General features: G+C 34.3%; 1 pseudogene; it reads left to right on the top strand.

Annotated features, from left to right (window-relative positions):
* Positions 1-1,705: 1,705 nt before the first annotated feature.
* Positions 1,706-6,529, top strand: LOC126719324 (MDIS1-interacting receptor like kinase 2-like; annotated as a pseudogene).
* The last annotated feature ends 14,809 nt before the right edge of the window (positions 6,530-21,338 follow it).

Consider the following 21,338-nt stretch of genomic DNA (forward strand, 5'->3'; position numbering starts at 1 on the left):
CGCCACGTTAAGTTATTAATCATGGTTTAACTAGCCAAATCAATTGAAAGCCTAATTAATTGTCTGTCCCTTGCGAGTGTGAAAAGAAGAAAAGTTGGCATTAATCAGATAGCCCAAAACACTATTCTTTAGTGAGAAAACATAAATTATTTTACAAATTTTTTTTTTTTTTTTTTTTTGCCAAAACTGTAACATGGTAGAGAAAAAAAAACAGTAAGCCTACATATAAGTGATAGAAAAACTTCTATAATTTGTCACGTTAGAATTGTGGAAAAAAAAAGATGTAAAATAGTTTTTAGTCTTAAAACCACTCTCGCAAACAACCGATTCTTACCTACCTACTCCTTGTCCTGTTATCACCGCTATGCTACTATAAATACATTATGCACATAAAAGAAGAAAAGTTGTGTGAAAGGAAGAGGGGCCGGTCAAAAAAAAGAAAAAGAAAAAGGAGAAAATGAGGTAAAAAAAGTGTACCTACTTTTTTTATTGTATATTATTTGATACTTTTTAACACTGAACGACCAATCTTCCAATGAAATTGCATTCTCTAAAAGGTGAATCAGACTACAAGTCAAGCAGTATGGTAGTTAGTGGCAAAAGGAGAGACAAGCTAAGGCCCCTAAATGAAAGAAGGATCCACTCTATATATTATTAGAATATACTCCCATGTATCTATGTTAATTAAAGTGTAGAAATTTTATTTAAGGTCCCCTTCACTTGGAAATAAATAAATAAATAAATAAAGGACATTCACCTAGCAATAAATAAATAAAGGATAGAATTTAGGTATAGTACCTTAGGTGCTATTCCTTAGGTTCCTCTCTTAAGATTTAGCCATGTGGCTACTTAACTAAAAAATACATTTTTATCCTATGAGAAAAAATCAACATGACTGAATTTTAAGAAGGAAACCTAAAAAACAACACTTAAGTACTGTATTTAACTCTTGCCCATAAATAAATAATGTTCTTTATTGACAAATAGAATGCACTCTCTATATATTTCACATTGACAAATTTTTATGAAGCCCTAGAATTTTAATCAATAAAAATTATTTTAAAAAACAATCCTTCTTTAAACGTTCTGCACTCTATCACTTTATTCTATTTGCAATACTTTTAGAGTGCAAATTTCCAATCTCCCAAACACAAAAAAGTTGAATAAAATCAATAAACTCTTTCTTTCTCTCTCTATTATAGTTCTCTAGACAAATTCATTACTAAAATCCAACATTATAACTTTAAAAAAATTAAATAAATATTATTATAAGCAATAATCGCATTTAAAGTTGTCACTTTAAGCCTCAAAACTACATTAATCCGTTCCAAGTGACTGCCCCATTCCTGTAGACATGCCAAATAATTTGCAATTAATTTCCTTAGTATGGTCTACATGGAAAAGTAAGCAATAGTAGCTATTGTTTCTACTCACTTCAATTTATTAGTACGGTCTGTATGGAAAAGTAAGCAATCACTTGGGTTTTGCCAGCTTCATCTGGTAAATGAGGTTTTTGAGTTAATATATATCCGTGAATGTTTTTAGATCACAGAACGATTTAATTGTCACGTGATCATTTTAGTTGACTTAGCCGTCATACGATAAAAGCAGTAAAGCACACCTAGATAATAACCGAACACGTAAGAAGATTCCTCTAAATATATTTAACCAAAAATTTAGCCAACCAAATATTCCAATCCCTTCTATAAATACCTCTCAATCCATTTGAAATCATTCATCCACTACTCCAACCATAGTGTAAAAGTTCATCCTTCATCCACCAACATAATGACATCCCTTTCAAACAAACCAGTCTTCAACCAATTCATTTCATCTCTAGTCTTCTTCCTTCTTGTTGTCGTCATCCTTGATTTCGTTTGTTCATCCACTGCTTCTGTTTCCTCTGTAACTTCTCCTTTCGTTTACACTAACAATAAGGTTAAGGTAGCAGAAGAAAGAAAGGAAGCAAAGGCTCTTCTAAAATGGAAAACCAACCTTCACAGTAAAAGCCAGTCTTTCTTGTCCTCTTGGGCTGGAAGCAATCCTTGCAATTGGGTTGGAATAAATTGCGACGACAAGTCTGAAAGCATCACCCATCTAAACCTTTCAAGTCACAGTTTGGAAGGTACACTTCACGATCTAAGCTTTCAATCCTTCCCCAATCTACTCAGTGTTGACCTTTCTTACAACTCACTATTTGGAACCATCCCCACAAATATTGTTCACCTCTCTAAACTCTCAGTTCTAAACCTTTCTTATAATCAATTCACTGGAATAATTCCTTCCGAAATAGGCCAATTGACAAGTCTGCACGTCTTTTACCTTGCTGCAAATCGTATGAGTGGCCTTATCCCTCAAGAACTAGGAGGATTAACTTCTTTGAGTGAACTTGATTTATCGTCAAATAATCTCATTGGTGTCATCCCTGCATCTCTTGGAAACTTAAGCAACCTAACCATTCTAGATCTTTATAGGAACCAACTTTCTGGTTCCATCCCTCAAGAATTAGGAATGCTAAGTTCTCTAACAGACCTTGAGTTATCAACAAACAATCTCACAGGTACCATCCCTACTTCTCTTGGAAACTTAAGCAACCTAACCTCTCTATATCTTTATGAGAACCAACTTTCAGGTTCTATGCCTCATGAATTAGGAATGCTAAGATCTCTTATTGGCCTTCAGCTAGGAATAAACAGTCTCACAGGTACCATCCCTATTTCTCTTGGGAACTTAAGCAACCTAACCACTCTATATCTTTATGGAAACCAACTTTCTGGTTCCATCCCTCAAGAATTAGGAATGCTAAGTTCTTTAACTGACATTGATTTATCAACAAACAATCTCACAGGTACCATCCCTGCTTCTCTTGGAAACATAAACAATCTAACCCTTCTACATCTTTTTGAGAACCAACTTTCTGGTTCCATTCCTCAAGAATTAGGAATGTTAAGTTCTCTAACTGAGCTCGTGTTATATAAAAACAATCTCACAGGTTCCATCCCTGTTTCTTTTGGAAACTTAACCAAACTCGTATTTTTGTCATTGTTCTCGAATAAGTTGAGTGGTTCTATTCCTTTTGAAATGAACAATCTCACTCACTTAAAAACATTTTCTTTATCATACAACCAATTCACCGGTCATTTGCCTGAAAATGTGTGCATTGGTGGATTGCTTGAGAACTTCACTGCAAGCGATAATCATTTTATTGGTTCAATACCAAAATCGGTGAGAAATTGCACTAGCCTTTTCAGAGTCCGGCTTGGAGGAAATCAACTTACTGGAAATATAGGAGACAATTTTGGAGTATATCCACACTTAGATTACATGGAGTTGAGTTATAATAACTTTTATGGTGAACTTTCAACTAATTGGGGGCAATGTCAAAACTTGACAAGCTTGAAAATCTCTAACAATGATATTTCAAGTAGAATACCTCCTAAGCTTGGAGATGCAAGTAAATTACATTGGCTTGACCTCTCCTCAAATAAGCTATATGGGGAGATTCCAAAGGAATTAGGTAAGCTAACATTTTTGTTAGAGCTTAATCTAGCCAATAACAAAATTTTTGGGCACATTCCTTACAATTTTGGGACACTATCAAATCTAATGCATCTTAATCTTGCCAAAAATAATCTAAGTGGCCTAATTCCCGAACTAGGGAATTGTACAAACTTGTTGGTCTTGAATTTGAGCAACAATCAGTTAAGCAAATACATCCCACTTCAAATTGGCAATTTGCAATATCTCCAAAATCTTGATCTTAGCAAAAATTTTCTAATGGGAGAGATACCACAACAACTTGGAGATTTGAAAATGTTAGAATTCTTGAATCTTTCCCACAATGCACTCTTTGGAAATATTCCATCAAATTTTGATCAATTGTTAGGCTTGACCTCCATTGATTTGTCGTACAATCAACTGGAGGGTCCTATTCCAAATTTCAATGCATTTCGTGAGGCACTTATAAAAGTATTTAGAAATAATAAGGGCTTGTGTGGCAATGCCACTGGATTGAAAGCTTGCCCTTCTACAATTAGCCACAATCCTCTTGTTAAAAAGTGGAATAAAGTTATGACACTAATTTTCATCCTTTTGGGCATCGTCGTACTAATATTTATCATTGTTGGAATCACATTATATATTCGCTCAAGAGAGACAAAGACAGAAATTAAACCAAAAGAAGCAAAACATCAAAATATGTTTGCAGTATGGAGCTATGATGGGAAAATGGTTTATGAAAACATTATTGAAGCAACAGAGGATTTTGATGAAAAACATTGCATTGGAGTAGGCGGGTATGGAATTGTTTATAAAGCTAAACTACCAACAGGTGAAGTTTTTGCAGTGAAGAAACTTCATGCACTCTCTGAAGATAGTGTGGTCAATCTAAAAGCTTTCACCAATGAGATACGTAGTCTAACTGAAATACGACATCGCAACATTGTGAAACTTCATGGTTTTTGCTCACATCCACGACACTTGCTTTTAGTTTATGAGTTCTTGGACGGTGGGAGCTTGGAAAAGATACTAAACTATGATGAATTAGCACCGAACTTTGATTGGGTTAAAAGGGTAAATGTTGTCAAAGGTGTGGCAAGTGCTCTATCTTATATGCATAATGACTGCTCACATCCAATAATTCATCGTGACATATCAAGTAAGAATGTTCTATTAGATTCGGAGTATGAAGCTCATGTCTGTGACTTTGGCATAGCTAGGATTATGAATTCTGACACATCTTATTGAACTTCATTCGTTGGCACCTTTGGATACACTGCTCCAGGTATGTTAAGTATATTGTTAGGGACATTACATTTTCCACAATCTTATGATTGAAGTAACATAAATTTTTACATGGACTTACTAACTCTACTTTTATTAACAACAATCATATCATCTATATCTGTGTTGTGACTATTTTTGTGTCTTTTGTCTTATTAATGTTATTTCAATTGGCATTGTTTGTCTTTTAAAATTGGAAAAAGTTTACCTCCAAACCAGTTTTGAGGAAACCTCCTCCAACTAGCTATGTGGCTATTAAAGAGGCTATCTACATGTACATTACATTTTTTACAATCTTATGATTGAAGTAACATAAATTTTTACATGGACTTACTAACTCTACTTTTATTAACAACAATCACATCATCTATATCCGCATTGTGACTATTGTTGTGTCTGTTGTCTTATTAATGTTATTTCAATTGGCATTGATTGTCTTTTAAAATTGGAAAAAGTTTACCTCCAAACCGGTTTTGAGCAAACCTCCACCAACTAGCTATGTGGCTATTAAAGAGGCTATCTGCATGTACTTTTAGTCACATGACTTTTTATATGAGTTATGTGATTTGTGTAAATAATATATGTGAATAGTCTTATAAATAACAACTTAATGAGTTGGAGGAAATTCCTCCAAACTTTGTCCTTTAAAATTTGTTTAACTACATAATGTTGTGTATGGTTGTCACTATTTGAGCTAGTAGGTTTGGTTAATAATTATAGTACTTTGTTGAATTAGGAATGAAAATAATATTTTCAATATCATCTTGATTGGGATTAAAAAATAAAAATACAAGATTGGAGGTCACAACCCTTGATAATATATATGGTCACCTCTTTTATTTGGGGTCATAATCACTATTACAATAAAATAAAATAAAAATGTTCTTTATAATTTCAATTGTTGAGATTTTAATTTTTTTTTTACATAGTAATTGTGCATAAATACATCCAACTAATTTGTACTTATTGAAGAATCACATTTTACAGAGTGAGCCTTATTTTCCAACTGGTCAATTCTTTCAAACTAGATTTAATTATTTGGTGAACAGTTTAAATCAAAATTTTGCTTGCACTACCCGTAATACTACTAGGTTCAAGGAAATTTTTTTAAGATGACATAATACATAGGTAGCCCCACCCCTTCTCTCTATAAGAAAAGAATTCCCTTTTTCTTATTTGACCTTCAAAATTTTAGCAAAATTCAATTCCTTTAGTTGCCCCCTCCACCTAATTCCAAAGGAATTTTCTATATGAATAGAAATGTTATTGCAAACTTGCTTCTACAAAGTGAAAGAATAGTAAAACTCTGATCTTTTACTTTCAGAACATGCTTATACAATGGAAGTAAGTGAAAAGTGCGACGTTTATAGCTTTGGAGTAGTCACATTAGAAGTAATTATGGGAAAGCATCCGGGTGATTTGATCTCATCATTTCTATCAACCTCATTTGCATCATCTTCCTATGATGTGCTATTAGAAGATGTATTGGATCAACGGCTTGCACTGCCTACTGGGCAAGTTGCGGAGAATGTGGGTTTAGTGGCAAAGATAGCATTGGCATGCTTGCACACCAATCCACATTCTCGTCCAACCATGCAACAAGTTTATCAGAAGCTATCAACTTGGAAATCCCCGTTCATAAAGCCTTTGGGCATGATCACATTGAGAGAGCTTGTTGGTCTCGAAAATCTGATTTAAGCTTCACAAGTGTTTTACATATTCTCAAGTACGCTATCTTGTTTGTGTACATTCGATGCTCGTGTATAGTTTTAAATACTTATAAAGCCAAAACTTAAATTTATAAATAAATAAATAAATAAAGAAATAACCATGATTTGCATGATTGTTCATTTCCTCTGCAGTTGTGGCATTGAGCTTGAATCTCTACTCTCCTACAAGAACACTATCTTCGACCTGTCCATCTCTAAGTGCTTCAAGCTCAGAGGAAGCTGAGTTCTTTCTTGCCTTCTTCTACTTCTTTTTCGGTCAAAAGCTCTTAAGGTGTGGGAAACCAAACTGGTCAAGGTCAATCAAAACATTGTCTTCGAACTTATTCTGGTGTGTTCATTTGGCTCCTTTTATTTTATTTTTACTTCTTATTGATTTTTTTTATTTGAGATTATTTCTATGCGAGATGTTGAGAAATTAGAGGGTGAGAAGGGGAAAAAATGGAGGCTTATTTTTTGCTTATTATATCAACATGAAGTCACCCCAATTTTGTGAAAAGATTCATACTGGATTGTACTATATATTCTCCTAGATTTGCCTTGTGTGTAAAAAAATAATAATTAAGATCTTAGAAATTGCTCTTTTCACTATTCTGAAGGTCTTCATCATTGGCACTACACATTGGTATAAGGATATCAAGTTTTAGAGAATTAGTTTTTCTTAAGAGACCCCATTTGCTATTGTCATAGGTATCTTCACTCTTGCTTTGAATAGAAGCAAGCATTTTTTTTTTTTTTTGTTTCAGTCAGTATTGAATTAATATGCAGGGAAACTTTCTTCCATGGGAATGACATGGAAGGAGCTCAAAAGATCTTACTTCTATTGATACTAGTCATGAGATTGTAGCTAGAAATTTATTATAGGTTTAGTTGCGGTATTCATGCATTGGTCTTTTGGAGCTATTCGTTAATAGGATTTTTTGTTTTATTGGTTTTGGACAAATGATTTCTATCTTATTGCATCAAGAAGCATTTATGGTAAATTGATTTTTTTTTTTTTTGGCTGGGGGGGGGGGGGAATAAAGAGGTGGATACTGAATAAACTATAAGTACAAAATCAATAAGTTCAAAAAGGTTTTTATTTGGAGTTTGCTTGGGATTATATGCCTTTTGTTCATTTGGTTGGGCTCTAATTGGTTTTGACACCATTTTTGGATGCATTTGGCTTCTATTGGCATATTTGGAAGTAGCTTGAGATGATTTGCACTTTGGTCTTTTGGTTGGGCTTCGTTTTGATTTGGCACCTTAAGTAATTGTGGCTTATGAGAAGTCTCTACAAGGTAGGGAGGATTTTGATTAAATTTGGTGATCTACAAAATCTCTTCATTGTGGATAACTTTTGTAAAGCATGGTGCAATCTGTAATTCTTCATTTTCGAATTAAGGAGAAATTCTTTCTTTGACTTGTTTGGAAGATTGCTTGGTGGAATTTTAGTTAAGGTGAAGATGATTAGATTTTTCCTTATATTCATATTTTGAATTGATTTGGGTTGTAATTTGAGATAATCCATAGAGACTTTGATGGAGGTGTAGGATGATTTTAGGAATTCTTTCTTTGACTTGTTTGGAAGATTGCTTGGTGGAATTTTAGTTATGGTGAAGATTATTAGATTTTTTCTTATATTCATATTTTGAATTGATTTGGGTTGCAATTTGAGATAATCTATGGAGGCTTTGATGGAGGTGTAGGAGGATTTTTCACTTAGGTGGTTTGGTTAAATTCAAGCTACAATGGAGATATGTCACTTTTGTCTCATTCATGCTTCAATTGCATATCTTTTGTGTGCATAACAACATATTCTCCATTGTTGACTTTGGTTTCTTCTTGATCGAAAACTAATTCTTACCAAGTATTCTTTTTTATCTTCCTTATAAAATAACTAAATTTTAAAATGGAAAAAAATAAAACACGTGGCATATCATAGTTGGTGGACAACAAGAAAAGAATGGTGAAAAATTGGTAGAAAAAAAAAATGGCACAGATAATTTGTATTCCCTTTCAGTCAAATATATATATGGTGCTCTCTTATTTGGTTTGTGTGGCCAGTCTAACAAGTTGGGTGCTACAAAAAGGTGTGGCAAAAGGTCAAAGTGAGAGACCACTTTAATGAGGGCTGTGTAGGAATTCCAAAGAAGGGAAATCTTCTACTTATTTTAGGTTTAGCCTCAAATTTTGTATTCAACCCCAAACATTTTATGGAGGTAGTAAACTTTGTCTTTGAGAGAGAATAATTTTGGGTGTATTGGGGTTTGAGTTTTGTGAGAATGCCTCTATATCATTTTGTGTTCTCCAAATTTGTTAGTGAAATTTCTTGTTGTTGCCACCTGTGGATGTAGGCTAAAAGCCGAACCACGTAAATTCTTGGTATTCTCTTTTCTTTGTTTATACTTAATATTTTTTTGGTTAAAATCTTTTTATTTTTTTATGGAAGGGTCTATGTATCTATTAATTAATACATTTAAGTGTTATTCTAACATTTAATTGAACAATTAACATTTGTAGTATGGAAAGAAAGAAAAAAGATTTAAAAAAGCACAGAAAATTGATTCAGCACAAGGTTGTACATCAAAATTAAATGGGCAATCCATTTGTTCCAGATGCCTAATATATTTAGTATATTAGTTAATACCAATACTAATAACTTTGAGGGTCAACAAAATAACCAGTGCATTTAGTGAGTCAGTCAGAGTGTTATTGTTGTTTTTTTTTTCGAGCTAAAATGTAAATTGCATTTGAGTCAATTCTCCATAAACAAGAATTTCATCATGCCATCATCTGATCCTCGTGTTCAAGCAGACATATATATGAATCTTCATGATGCGCCAAAAGCAACTAAAAGGGCATGTAGTGGTCCACTACATTTGTATAAAAATTAAAGTGGAAAATAACTAGCAAGTTATAAAATACGTACCTTGATCTACACAAAGAATAATTTTGTTTTTCAAGAATGGTTTATAGGCTAAATATGTAACAAACTTCTCTAATAAAGGTCCCTAAAAAAAAAAAAAAAAAAACTTCTCTAATAAAGACACATCCATCAGCCCACTTTAAATCTAAAGAAACCATAACACATATTTTCATTTCCAAATAATCAATGAAACAAAGAATAAATACAACCAAAAAAATCAAAAAACAAAAATAAAACAAAAAAAAAATTAAAAACCCTTAAAAATTGTGAAAAATGGTTTAAGAATAGTTAAAACTTTCCAGAGGTGATCTTAGAAGTAGACGATGTTGTGAGAAAATAGGTCAAGAAAAAATGAGAAGTATGAGAAACTAGGTTAAGAAAATATGAATGTGAAAAAAAATTCAAGAAATTGTGAGACTATAGCTTTAGAAAATAATTGTGAAAAATAATATTAGGGGAAGGTGTGTGTCAAGAGTGAACAAAAAAGAATTCAAGAAATTGAGAAAAAACGTAGGCGGCAAATTTTGGTTTAGATCTATATACGTGGGAAAGATGGCTGTGTCTTTACTAAAGACACTTCTTACTTTCTGGGAGCCATTAAATTTTTTTTTTTGAGAAGGTGGGAGCCATTAATTGATTCTTAGGGTTTATGCCTGACTTGATTACCCTTTTTATAATATGAGTTACCATCCCCTAGTTCTAGTTGATATCGTCTACCGATCTATTAGAATCCCTAATTATAGGAATAGTTCATTATTATCCTTATCAATGCTGTATAGCAATCCTTATCTATAATCTTCTATTAGAATCTTGAAAGCAATAGATAATTATCCTTATCTATAATCTACAGTATTAAATATAGAATAAATAAATAAATAATTTAAAACCTAATTTTTTTTACAAAATAATAATTCTACTATTGCCTAATCTAAGTGTATATGTGTGTGAAGTTCCCTTCGGGAGACTTGAACCCTGATTCTTGCCCCTCACACTGTTGGAAAAACATAGTTTATATCATATACAAAACATACACAGTGGAAAATTAACAGATCTACTTCATTCGTAATTGATAACATGTACTATGCAAATTTCAGAATATAAGAACGAGAGAGTGTACTGTGGTACGGTGAAATTCAAAATAAAAGATTAGAAGTACTCGGGAACACTTTTAATCTTCACTCCAATTCCACTTATGCCCAAGAAGTGTGGTCTCTTAATCAATTTATATGTATATGTTCAAGGGAGAATAAGAGAGTGTCCAACACTCACATACAAACCATTTTATTCTCTTACAAAATTATGTATGTTTTTCCTTCTTATAACTGATTATCTAATTGGGCTAGCCTCTTGGGCCATTCCAATTGGACTTTAGTATGTAGCTTGGAGGGGGACCAAAAATAAACAAATAAGACACTAGCTCTAATGGGCCTTGGGTTTTTCTGTCAACTCTTGACAAGTCCAAAGTTACTATTAATTATATTTAATACCACTATATAAATATAATTGCACTCTAGGCTTTATTAATAAATTATATCCCAAGACTTTATTGTACATGCAACCCCTTCATAAAATATTCGTAATAATACAAAATCATGAATATAGATTGGCACTTTGAAGATTACTACATCTTAATCCTTGAGTATCGGGTTTAATACTTTAAGTTATTCATCATATATTTATGAAATCTAATTTTATAAATATATACTTTAGTAACTCCTTATTAAAGTGGTTAGGCCTAAAACTCTGAATAAACGTACCCATTAAACTTATCTCAAGGGAATATTTTATATCTCCATTAAGAGATTATGAATTCCATATTGAGAATATATGTTCCATCAACACTAAATGTGGCTACCAACATACTGAGGTTTTGACCTTGACTTTAGATCTCACTCCTGATATATCAAAGCAATTTACACTTCATGATCAAGTCCATTATTCTCTCAGGATTAAGAGTTCATTTAAATAGAAGTCATGAGATTTATTATTCATTTGATAGTTGTTAGGAGAATAATAAATCTCACAGTGGTCCAGTTCAATATGTCTTAACTCTTAAAACATATCAACATACCAACTAAAAGTCTTCACTTTCACGATCATGACAAATCATCTTAGTTGATATGTTATAGTATTCGCAGATGAAATGCCCAATTTCATCACCGACTAAGAACTAAAATTCTGAGTTTACAAAGAACTTATGATTTATATCTTCTATAACTAAATAACATAAATCACATACTATACATCTCATAAACTATATGATAATGTCCAAATATTCATGTTACCATTATTTTAGATAATAATAAAACAACTTTATTAATCACAACATTAAGTCATACATAGTGTCATACATAGCACATACAGTAGAATTTAAGAGCACTAATCCTAACAATCTCCCACTTACCCTAAAGACTATTGTGCACTAATCTAACTCCCATTCCCTCCAAATTTGAGTCGAAAGTCCTTTGAGGCAAGGCTTTGGTAAAGGGATCTGCTAGATTATTTACACTATCTATCTTTGCTACTACTACATCTCCACGAGCAACAATGTCTCGAATGATGTGGTACTTTCTTTCAATGTACTTTCCTTTCTTGTGATTCCTTGGATCTTTGGATTGTGCAACCGCTCCACTATTGTCACAAAACAATGTGATAGGAACTTGCTCCATTCTAACAACACCAAGATCAGAAAGGAACTTCTTGAGCCAAATAGCTTCCTTTTCCGCTTCACAAGCAACAACATATTCAGCTTCCATGGTGGAGTCAACAATACAAGATTGCTTAACACTCCTCCAACTTAAGGCTCCACCTCCCAAGGAATCAAATCTTCACACCGGTAAACAAGCATATAATTTCTCGTTCTCTGTAGATACTTGAGAATATGCTTTACAACTTGCCAATGTTTTGGTCCTGGATTTGATTGATATCGGCTGACCATGCCAACTGAATAACAGATATTTGGTTTAGTACAAAGCATGGCATACATAAGACTTCCCAGTGCAGAAGCATAAGGAACTTGTCTCATCATATTTTCTTCCTCAAGAGTTTTAAGCCTTTGGTCATCAGATAAAGGAACTCCATGTCTGAAAGGAAGTAATCTTTTCTTGGAGTTTTACATGCTAAACCGTTCTAGAACCTTATCTATATATCTAGCTTGTAACAAGCCCAACATCTTATTTTTGCAATCACATTAAAGCTTGATGTAAGGTTGAATTTAATCAACCATCTTGTTGACTTTATTCTGTGCCAAATTTGCTTGTATTTCAGTAATTAGTAACCTTGTATTTAGGTGGGATTGTTGTAAGGGTAGTGAGTGAGATAAAGTGTTGAAATGCTCAAGAGTGTGCAAGAAAATAGAGACTCGCGACTGGATCTCGCGGGTGACTCGCGGCTGCAAGCCGCCAGAAGATGCACACATGCCAGGCATGCCAGAAGTTGAAGCGTCATGCTAGCTGTAGCACTATAGGACAAAATAGGACAACTGGCCGTTCTGTTATCTCACGGCTGGATCTCGCAACTCAGTCAAGCCGCGAGCCAGCCCTGTTTTGAAAAACTTGACTCTTCACATTCCATTTTCACCCCAGTATAAATACCCCTTATACCCACGAAAGAAAGAGAGCTTCTAAAGTGAATTTTGAGAAAGAAACCTTAGAGAAAAACAAGATTGGTTCATCCACAATCTTCACCTAAGAGACTCTTCAAATTCCTCTACTCTCTTCCTCTCCATTGTTAAATCCTTAAGAGGCCTTTTACCAAAACCTTTTCTCACCATATCCATTACTATGAGAGAGCTGTTTGGTGTTCTGGGAAGCAGTTAAGAAGGAACGAATTTACATTGGTTGATGCTATGGTTAAGTAGCAGAATCCGGAAAGCTAGAAAAGAAATAGGTTCGGCGCAATCTCGTTGGAGCAAGAAGCTTGGAGGGCTTAGGTACACTGGGTAGATTAGGCTTGGAGGGTCTATTGCTGTTCATATATCCTAACTACATTTTCTAGTAGACTACTTACCGCTTGGAGGGTGGCGGAGAGGTTTTACGTCGAGGGCTTCGGTTTCCTCTTCGATAACACATCGTGTGTTATCCTTGTGTTTGCATCTCTCTTCCCTTTATCTTTGCCTTTTATTTTCTGCTGTGGATGTGATTTTAATTGGCTTAAATTGTTTACCAATTCTGTTTATAGCTTGTGTTCATTTTCCGCACACTAGTTGTTTGTCATAAAATTTGAATTGGTTATTTTGTAATTGGGGGTCTAAACGTTCAAGAGTGTTTTATACAGTATTTGAACTTTCAATTGGTATCAGAGTAGGTACACTTGTTGTGGTTTAAATACCTAAGTGTGATCCTTGACCCCTTGTGTTTGTTTGCCATGGATTGTGCTTTGTATGCCTCTTTGTACAATTTGGTTGATGATAAATGTAGCATGTCACGCGTTTGTGAAAATGCCTTTATGAGTGTGGATCCTCATGATTGTGATGCTATGTTGAATGATTCATTTGATGTTGTTGATATTCCAAATGACAAACTCTTGAAGAAAAATGCTAAGAAGTTTCAAAAGAATTTAAGCAAGTTATGTTGTGAAAAAAATGATTTGATTACTAAGCTCAATGAATCCAACAAATTGGTTAAGAAATATAAAAAACTTGTTGAAGATTCTCTTGAAAAGCTAAAAGAGTTTGAATGTTTGAATATGGACTTGGATGCTAAACTTGTTTTGTCTAACAAACTTGTTGATGAGTTAAAATGTGAAAATGAATCTCTTAAGATGCATGTCAAGTGTTTGATTGCTGAACCCATTGATAAAAGGGATGATAATATTTGTTGCAATCATGTTGTGGTACCCGATTTTGTGTCTATTGTGTGTTCTACCTCTAAGGACAAATCGGTCTACGTTCCTCCACACAAAAGAAATCAAAAGGTGGAGAGAAAGTCTGTTAAGTCAAAGCCTCTGTTTAGGTCTCAACCTAAGGTTTTGGATAGATCTAAGTTTGTTCCAACTTGCCACCATTGTGGTGTGATTGGTCATATAAGACCTTAATGTCATAAGTTGAAGAGGGAACAAAATAATGTTGCTAGATCCCTTCCCAAAAAGCCTAGTGGACCTAAACACATTGTTTGTCACCATTGTAGTGCCTTTGGTCATCTAAGACCTCAATGCTCTAAGTTTCATGCTTTTAAAAGAATCAAAAGAAAAGAAAAACTTGAGTTTGTTGGAAATTGTACTAAAAAGAGTAAACCGGTTTTGAGTGAAGATAGCATGTTGTTAAAGAAAATGTTTAATGCTCTTAACTCCTTGACTATGTGCATCTCCGGTTCTTATTCTTCCAACCCTCGTCTCACTTCTCTTGAGACATTCATTCCAAACAATCGTTCCGTTTGGGTGAGGAAGGGTTCCTATGGTTGAGCTTTTACTCTTTTAGTCCTTGATCTAATTCTTTCGATCTTTGTAGGACCCTTCATGCATTAAATGTCATATCTTCATGCATTTTGTGCATCTTGCATTTATTTGTATGCATTGTTTTGTTTTTTATTTTACTTTTATATTTCAGTTTTGTGTGAGTAAAAAATCCAAAACCACATAAAAAGTGAAAAATTCAAAAAGTTTGATCGTATATTTTTGAGCACATATCACATGTGAGTTTGGCCTTGTACCTTTGTACAAATGGCTTTGTGCATTTACGAGCTTAACTTATTATTTTTGCACTTATATCTTTGTGGAAAAATCTTGATATCTTTGTGTGATTGTTGTAAATCGATCTTCAATCTTGTCATGAATGATTAGTCAATAGTCATGTTGGTTTTGATAAATGTGTAGATTTGTGCTTATATCTCTTCTCACTCTTTTATTTTTATTGCTTAAAGAGCTCTATAAATGTAAATCTCAAAATGAAAAGAGATGATGAGCTGCAAAAACCGTCGCACATACTAGTATTCGACTAGGAAAAAGGGAAAGCGACTTATATGAAAATGTATGATTCCCAAAAAGCCAAAGGCTTGTTCATCAAATTGAAATATCACAAATTTCAGGCATCAATCTCAAAATGAGATGTTTTGATTCAAAATGATCAAATGTTATGAATTGTAAAGAAGCCAAATGAAAAACTTCATCGTATGTAATCATTTTCTTGTGGGAGGTCATATATGTTCATTTATATAATTGAGATAGACCATTTGACTTAGTACTAGTTATATATGACTTGATTGAATTGATCATTGAAGTTTCACTCTAGACTAAGGACTATTCCACATTTGATACACACACACAAGACACATGCCTAATGTTCAATGAATGTCTTATTCATTTGTTAGATTGTACTTGTCTAAATGTGATGTGTGTGTGCTCAATCATATATGGGTTAATCCAAAAAGATTTTTGATCATTTTATATGTTTTTGGAAGTGATTTTTATCACTCTTTATGTTCTTGTTTAGTGTTTACTTTGTTTTTCATTGTTTAAACATGTTCTGTTTTGAAAAACAAGTGTCAGAATTTTTGGCTACTCATTTTGGCTACTTGCGTGAGCTGCCAACAAGCTGCCAGTTTTGGCTACTCATTTTGCTGGCGAGCCGCGAGTTTAAGCCGCGAGTTTTACACAGAATGGTTTCGCGACTCACTCGTGACTTAGCTCGCGACTCGCTAGTCGCGAAACGCCCAGAATCAACTTTTTAAACAGCTTTTTCATGGGAAACTTATTTTAAACCTGTCCCATCGTCTCTAAAACCCCTCTTTCAATATTTTTACATCAAAACCCTATCAATTTGAATAGTTTTTTATTCCATTAATATTTCTAAGGTAATTATAAACTCTTTTAATTAATTTTGATCCTTAGATTATGTTTTGGAGAGTTTTGTGCTCTTGGTTGGGTTTTTCATTATAGGGGTTGGGAAAACTTAATTTTTGTTAAATTTTTTCATGGGATTGGTTTCTTTTGTTGATTTGCATTGGATGTTGGCCCCTTGTGGCAAAAAGAACATGTATTAAGGGTGGATTTCATGATGTTCATACATTGTTTTACATTGTTGTTCATAGTGTGCATGCTTGGTGTTTGATAAAATGCCTCTAGGCATTTTCTCGCTTGTTTGGACTCCGATGAGTACCAAACTTTGGGGTTTCTCATGTTTCCTCATTAGGAAGATGTTTAGTTCATTGGTTGTGCATTTAACACACATTTCCCCACAAGTGCCTTTTCCATGCATTAGTCATGCATTGCACATAGCCACCTCTTGCACATACCTTTACTACCCTTGTCATGCATTGGTCTATACCTTACTTCTTTATCCTAGCATGTCATGTTTACCTTATGCTTTGTAGCATTTTACTTTGTCATAGGTTTGAGCTTCATTTTCTCATTCATCTCGCACCCCTCATGCATCATTATCATTGTTCGTTCCTTCATCCCTTGCCTTCTTTTCTCCTTGACCTTTTGTCTATTCCTAACAAAAAGGGGGAGAGTATACTCTAGAGAGAATACCAAAGTGTTTTTGTCATTTTTATATGACTCTTGTGCACAAACATGAGAAATTCTATTTCTCATGCACATTTGTAGGGAGAGAGATATTCCATAGGGGAGATGCATATACCAAGGGGGAGAAGACATTGAGTTAACAATAAAACTTTATTTTGTTTGTTTCTCTTTATGTTTGTTTTCATGTATTGCATGTGTTTGTGTTTTTGGACATGCATATATCCCTATGCTATTGTGCTTCATTGAATGCATGTTCAGATGATCATTTGCTTTGCTATGTGATCATTGTAGTCATTTCTATATGATTGTTTTGGTGTATGATCAAGTTGCTCACATGTTTCACATCATGTTTACTTGATCACAATTTACTTGTTACATTATAATTGTCCTTTTATTACTTGCTTTACCTTGATGGTCTAATGTGTTTTGTGCAAGCGTTTTAGGTTACAAGTATATATGTTCCAAGTGCATCACAGCTTCTCATCATTCTGAAAGGGAAAAACTTTAAGTACTTTTAGTTTATATTGTTTAAGTTTATATTCAGTATTTTGTGGTTTGTACCCATGTTGCTTTTGTAAGCTTTTAGGGTTTGTTTTCATTATATGTAGGCTTTATGGTTTGTACCATGCTTTATGCAGCCTTTATGCTTTGTTAAATCAGTACTTCTAGCTATATGTCATGCATTTTCTTGTTAAGTACTGTCATTCTTGTGCCATTGTAGGATTGTTCCTAGATGCATATACTTAGTGTATTGTGCATTGGTTGAGTGTTAGGTATGCAAGTGACTTGCATTGAGCTTGTAGGCTTGTTTGTTCAAGTATTCATTCCAAGTGTGAATGAGCATTGTGGTCACTACCTTATAGTGATCATTTTGTTTGATCAAGCCATGGTTGGTTTCTTAACTCCATCTTTGCTTGATCACATCATGCTTGCTTCATATGCATTTCATGCTTTTTTTTGCATACAATGATCATAGTGTATTGTTGTGTTTCAGGAGTTTCATGTTCATATGATTCAAGAGCTTCACAGTTTCTAGAGTTAGGTGTGAGTGAGTTTTGTTCAACTGTTCCTAACTCACATGTTAAGTCTAGAGTCTGTTTTAGGGTTTTGTCACGGAATAGCCAAAGGGGGAGATTGTAAAGTTGAATTTAATCAACCATCTTGTTGGCTTTATTCCGTGCCAAATTTGCTTGTATTTCAGCAATTAGTAACCATGTATTTAGGTGGGATTGTTGTAAGGGTAATGAGTGAGATAGAGTGTTGAAATGCTCAAGAGTGTGCAAGAAAACAGAGACTCATGACTGGATCTCACGGGTGACTCGTGGTTGCAAGCCGCCAGAAGAGGCACACGTGCCAGGCATGCCAGAAGTTGAAGCATCATGTTAGCTAGAGCATTACAGGACAAAATAGGACAACTGGCCGTTCTGTTATCTCGCGGCTGGATCTCGCGACTCAGTCAAGCCGCAAAGCCAAGCCGCGAGCCAGCCCTGTTTTGAAAAACCTGACTCTTCACATTCCATTCTCACCCCAATATAAATACCCCTTATACCCACGAAAGAAAGAGAGCTTCCAGAGAGAATTTTGAGAGAGAAACCTTAGAGAAAAAGAAGACTGATTCATCCACAATCTTCACCTAAGAGACTCTTCAAATTCCTCTACTTTCTTCCTCTCCATTGTTAAATCCTTAAGAGGCCTTTTACCAAAACCTTTTCTCACCATATCCATTACTGTGAGAGGGCTGTTTGGTGTTCTGGGAAGCAGTTAAGAAGGAACCAATTTACATTGGTTGATGCTATGGTCAAGTAGCGGAATCTGGGAAGTTAGAAAAGAAATAGGTTCGACGCAACCTCGTTGGAGCAAGAAGCTTGGAGGGCTTAGGTACACTAGGTAGATTAGGCTTAGAGGGTCTATTGCTGTTCATGTATCCCAACTACATTTTCTAGTGGATTACTTACCGCTTGGAGGCCGGCGGAGAGGTTTTACACCGAGAGCTTCGGTTTCCTTTTTGATAACACATCGTGTGTTGTCCTTGTGTTTGCATCTCTCTTCCCTTTATCTTTGCCTTTTATTTTTTGCTGTGGATGTGATTTTAATTGGCTTAGATTGTTTACCAATTCTGTTTATAGCTTGTGTTCATTTTCCGCACACTAGTTGTTTGTCATAAAGCTTGAATTGGTTATTTTGTAATTGGGGGTCTAAACATTCAAAGGTGTTTTATACACTATTTAAACTTTCACTTGACCCCTAGAATAAAGTTAGCCTCACCTAAGTCCTTCATATCAAATTGGCTTGACAACCAAACCTTTACTAATGACATTACCCCTACATCATTTCCAATGAGTAGAATATCATTAACATAAAGCACTAGGAACAGTACTACTTTATCTTGATGTCTTTTGTACACACATGGTTCATCATGATTTTGTTCAAAACCAAATGACTTGATTGCTTGATCAAATCTAATGTTCCATGACCTAGATCCTTGCTTAAGTTCATAAATGGATTTTTTCAACTTGCATACCATATGCTCTTGGTTCTTTGCTATGAAACCTTCCGGTTGCATCATATAGATTTCTTCTTCAAGGTTGTCATTAAGAAATGCAATCTTGACATCCATTTGTCAAATCTCATAATCATAATGAGCAGTAATGGATAAGAGAATTCTGATAGATTTAAGCATTGCTACTGGTGAAAAGGTTTCTTCATAATCAATACCTTCTTCTTGTGTATAATCTTTCGCCACTAGCCTTGCTTTAAAGGTTTCAACCTTTCCATCTATCCCTCTCTTCCTTTTGTAAACCCATTTGCAACCAACAGGTTTAATGCTGTTAGACACCTTTACAAGATCCCAAACTTGATTGGAATACATTGAATCTAATTCAGATTTCATAGTTTTGACTCAATGATATGCATCTATATCATTCATTGCCTCTTCATAAGTGTAAGGATCAGTTTCGGCCTCTTTTGAGATAGCTTCATAAGTTTCTCCCAAACCTATAAATCTTATAGGTGGCCTAACAATCCTCCTACTACAACGAGGCTCCTGTGTACTAGTCATCTCATGAGTAATATCTTTTGGTGTATCTGATACAACCACCTCATCCTTAGTTTCATCCATTGGTTGTTCAATTATAGGTTCATTCATTTTAGCCAAAACAACTCTACTTCTAGGAGTAAAATTATTCATATAGTCATTTTCCAAGAATGTAGCATTTGTACTAACAAAAACTTTGTTATCTTTACGACAATAGAATAAATAACCCCTAGTTTCTTTTGGATAACCCACAAGCAAACACACTTTTGATTTTGGTTCCAATTTATCAGGCTTCCCTTTTAGCACATGTGCTGGACAACCCCAAATGTGAAGGTATCTCATACTAGGCTTATGCCCACTCCACAATTCCATGGGTGTTTTGGGAACAGATTTTGATGGAACTAAATTCAAAAGATGTATTGCTGTAGTTAAGGCATACCCCCAAAAAGAAATTGGTAAAGTTGAGTAACTCATCATGGACCTCACCATTTCTAAAAAAATCCTATTCCTTCTTTTTGCTACACCATTTTGTTGGGGAGTTCTAGGTGCAGCCAATTGGGATACAATCCCATTTTGAGTTAAGTAATCCTTGAAATCCCCAAGAAGGTATTCACCACCTCGATCAGATCAAATGGCCTTTATGTGTTTACCCAATTGATTCTCAACTTCAGCCCTAAACTCTTTGAATTTTTCAAAAGCTTTAGACTTCCATTTCATTAGGTACACATAACCATATCTTGAGTAATTATCAGTAAAAGTGATGGAGTACTTATAACCTCCTTTTGCTTGGGTTGACATAGAACTACAAACATCCGTATGAACTAATTCAAGCAACTCTTGGGCTTTTCTACCTTTTGCATTAAAAGGTTGTTTGGTCATTTTGCCTTCCAAACAAGATTCACAAACTAGAAATTCATCAAAGTCCAATGGCTCTAAGAGTCCATCTTTGATCAGTCTTTGAATTCTGTTTGGATTAATATGACCCAAACGCAAGTGCCAAAGATATGCATCATTAATAGAAGAAAACTTTCTCTTTAATGATTTTACATGAAAGTCTATATCTAATTCAGAATTATATAATTCATGCTTATCAGGAGTTAAAATATAAAGATCATCCACAATATTGCTAGAACAGATAAACACTTTATCCTTCTTTATTACAACATTGTTTTTAAGGATAACACAATATCCATGTTTACCTAAATAAGTTGCAGAAATTAAATTCCTATGAACATTAGGTACATACAAATAGTCCTCCAATATTAAAACCCTAGACTCAAACATAAATTAAACACTCCAACAGCTACAACTGGTATTCTACTCCCATCAGCCAAAGTAAGAAACAATTCCGCTTCATTCATCTTTCTGGTCTCTTGGACCCCCTGCAAAGAATTGCAGATATGATTAGTACAACCTAAATCCACAC

The sequence above is a fragment of the Quercus robur genome, chromosome 3 (assembly GCF_932294415.1).
Source record: "Quercus robur chromosome 3, dhQueRobu3.1, whole genome shotgun sequence".
Classification (NCBI taxonomy): Eukaryota; Viridiplantae; Streptophyta; class Magnoliopsida; order Fagales; family Fagaceae; genus Quercus; species Quercus robur.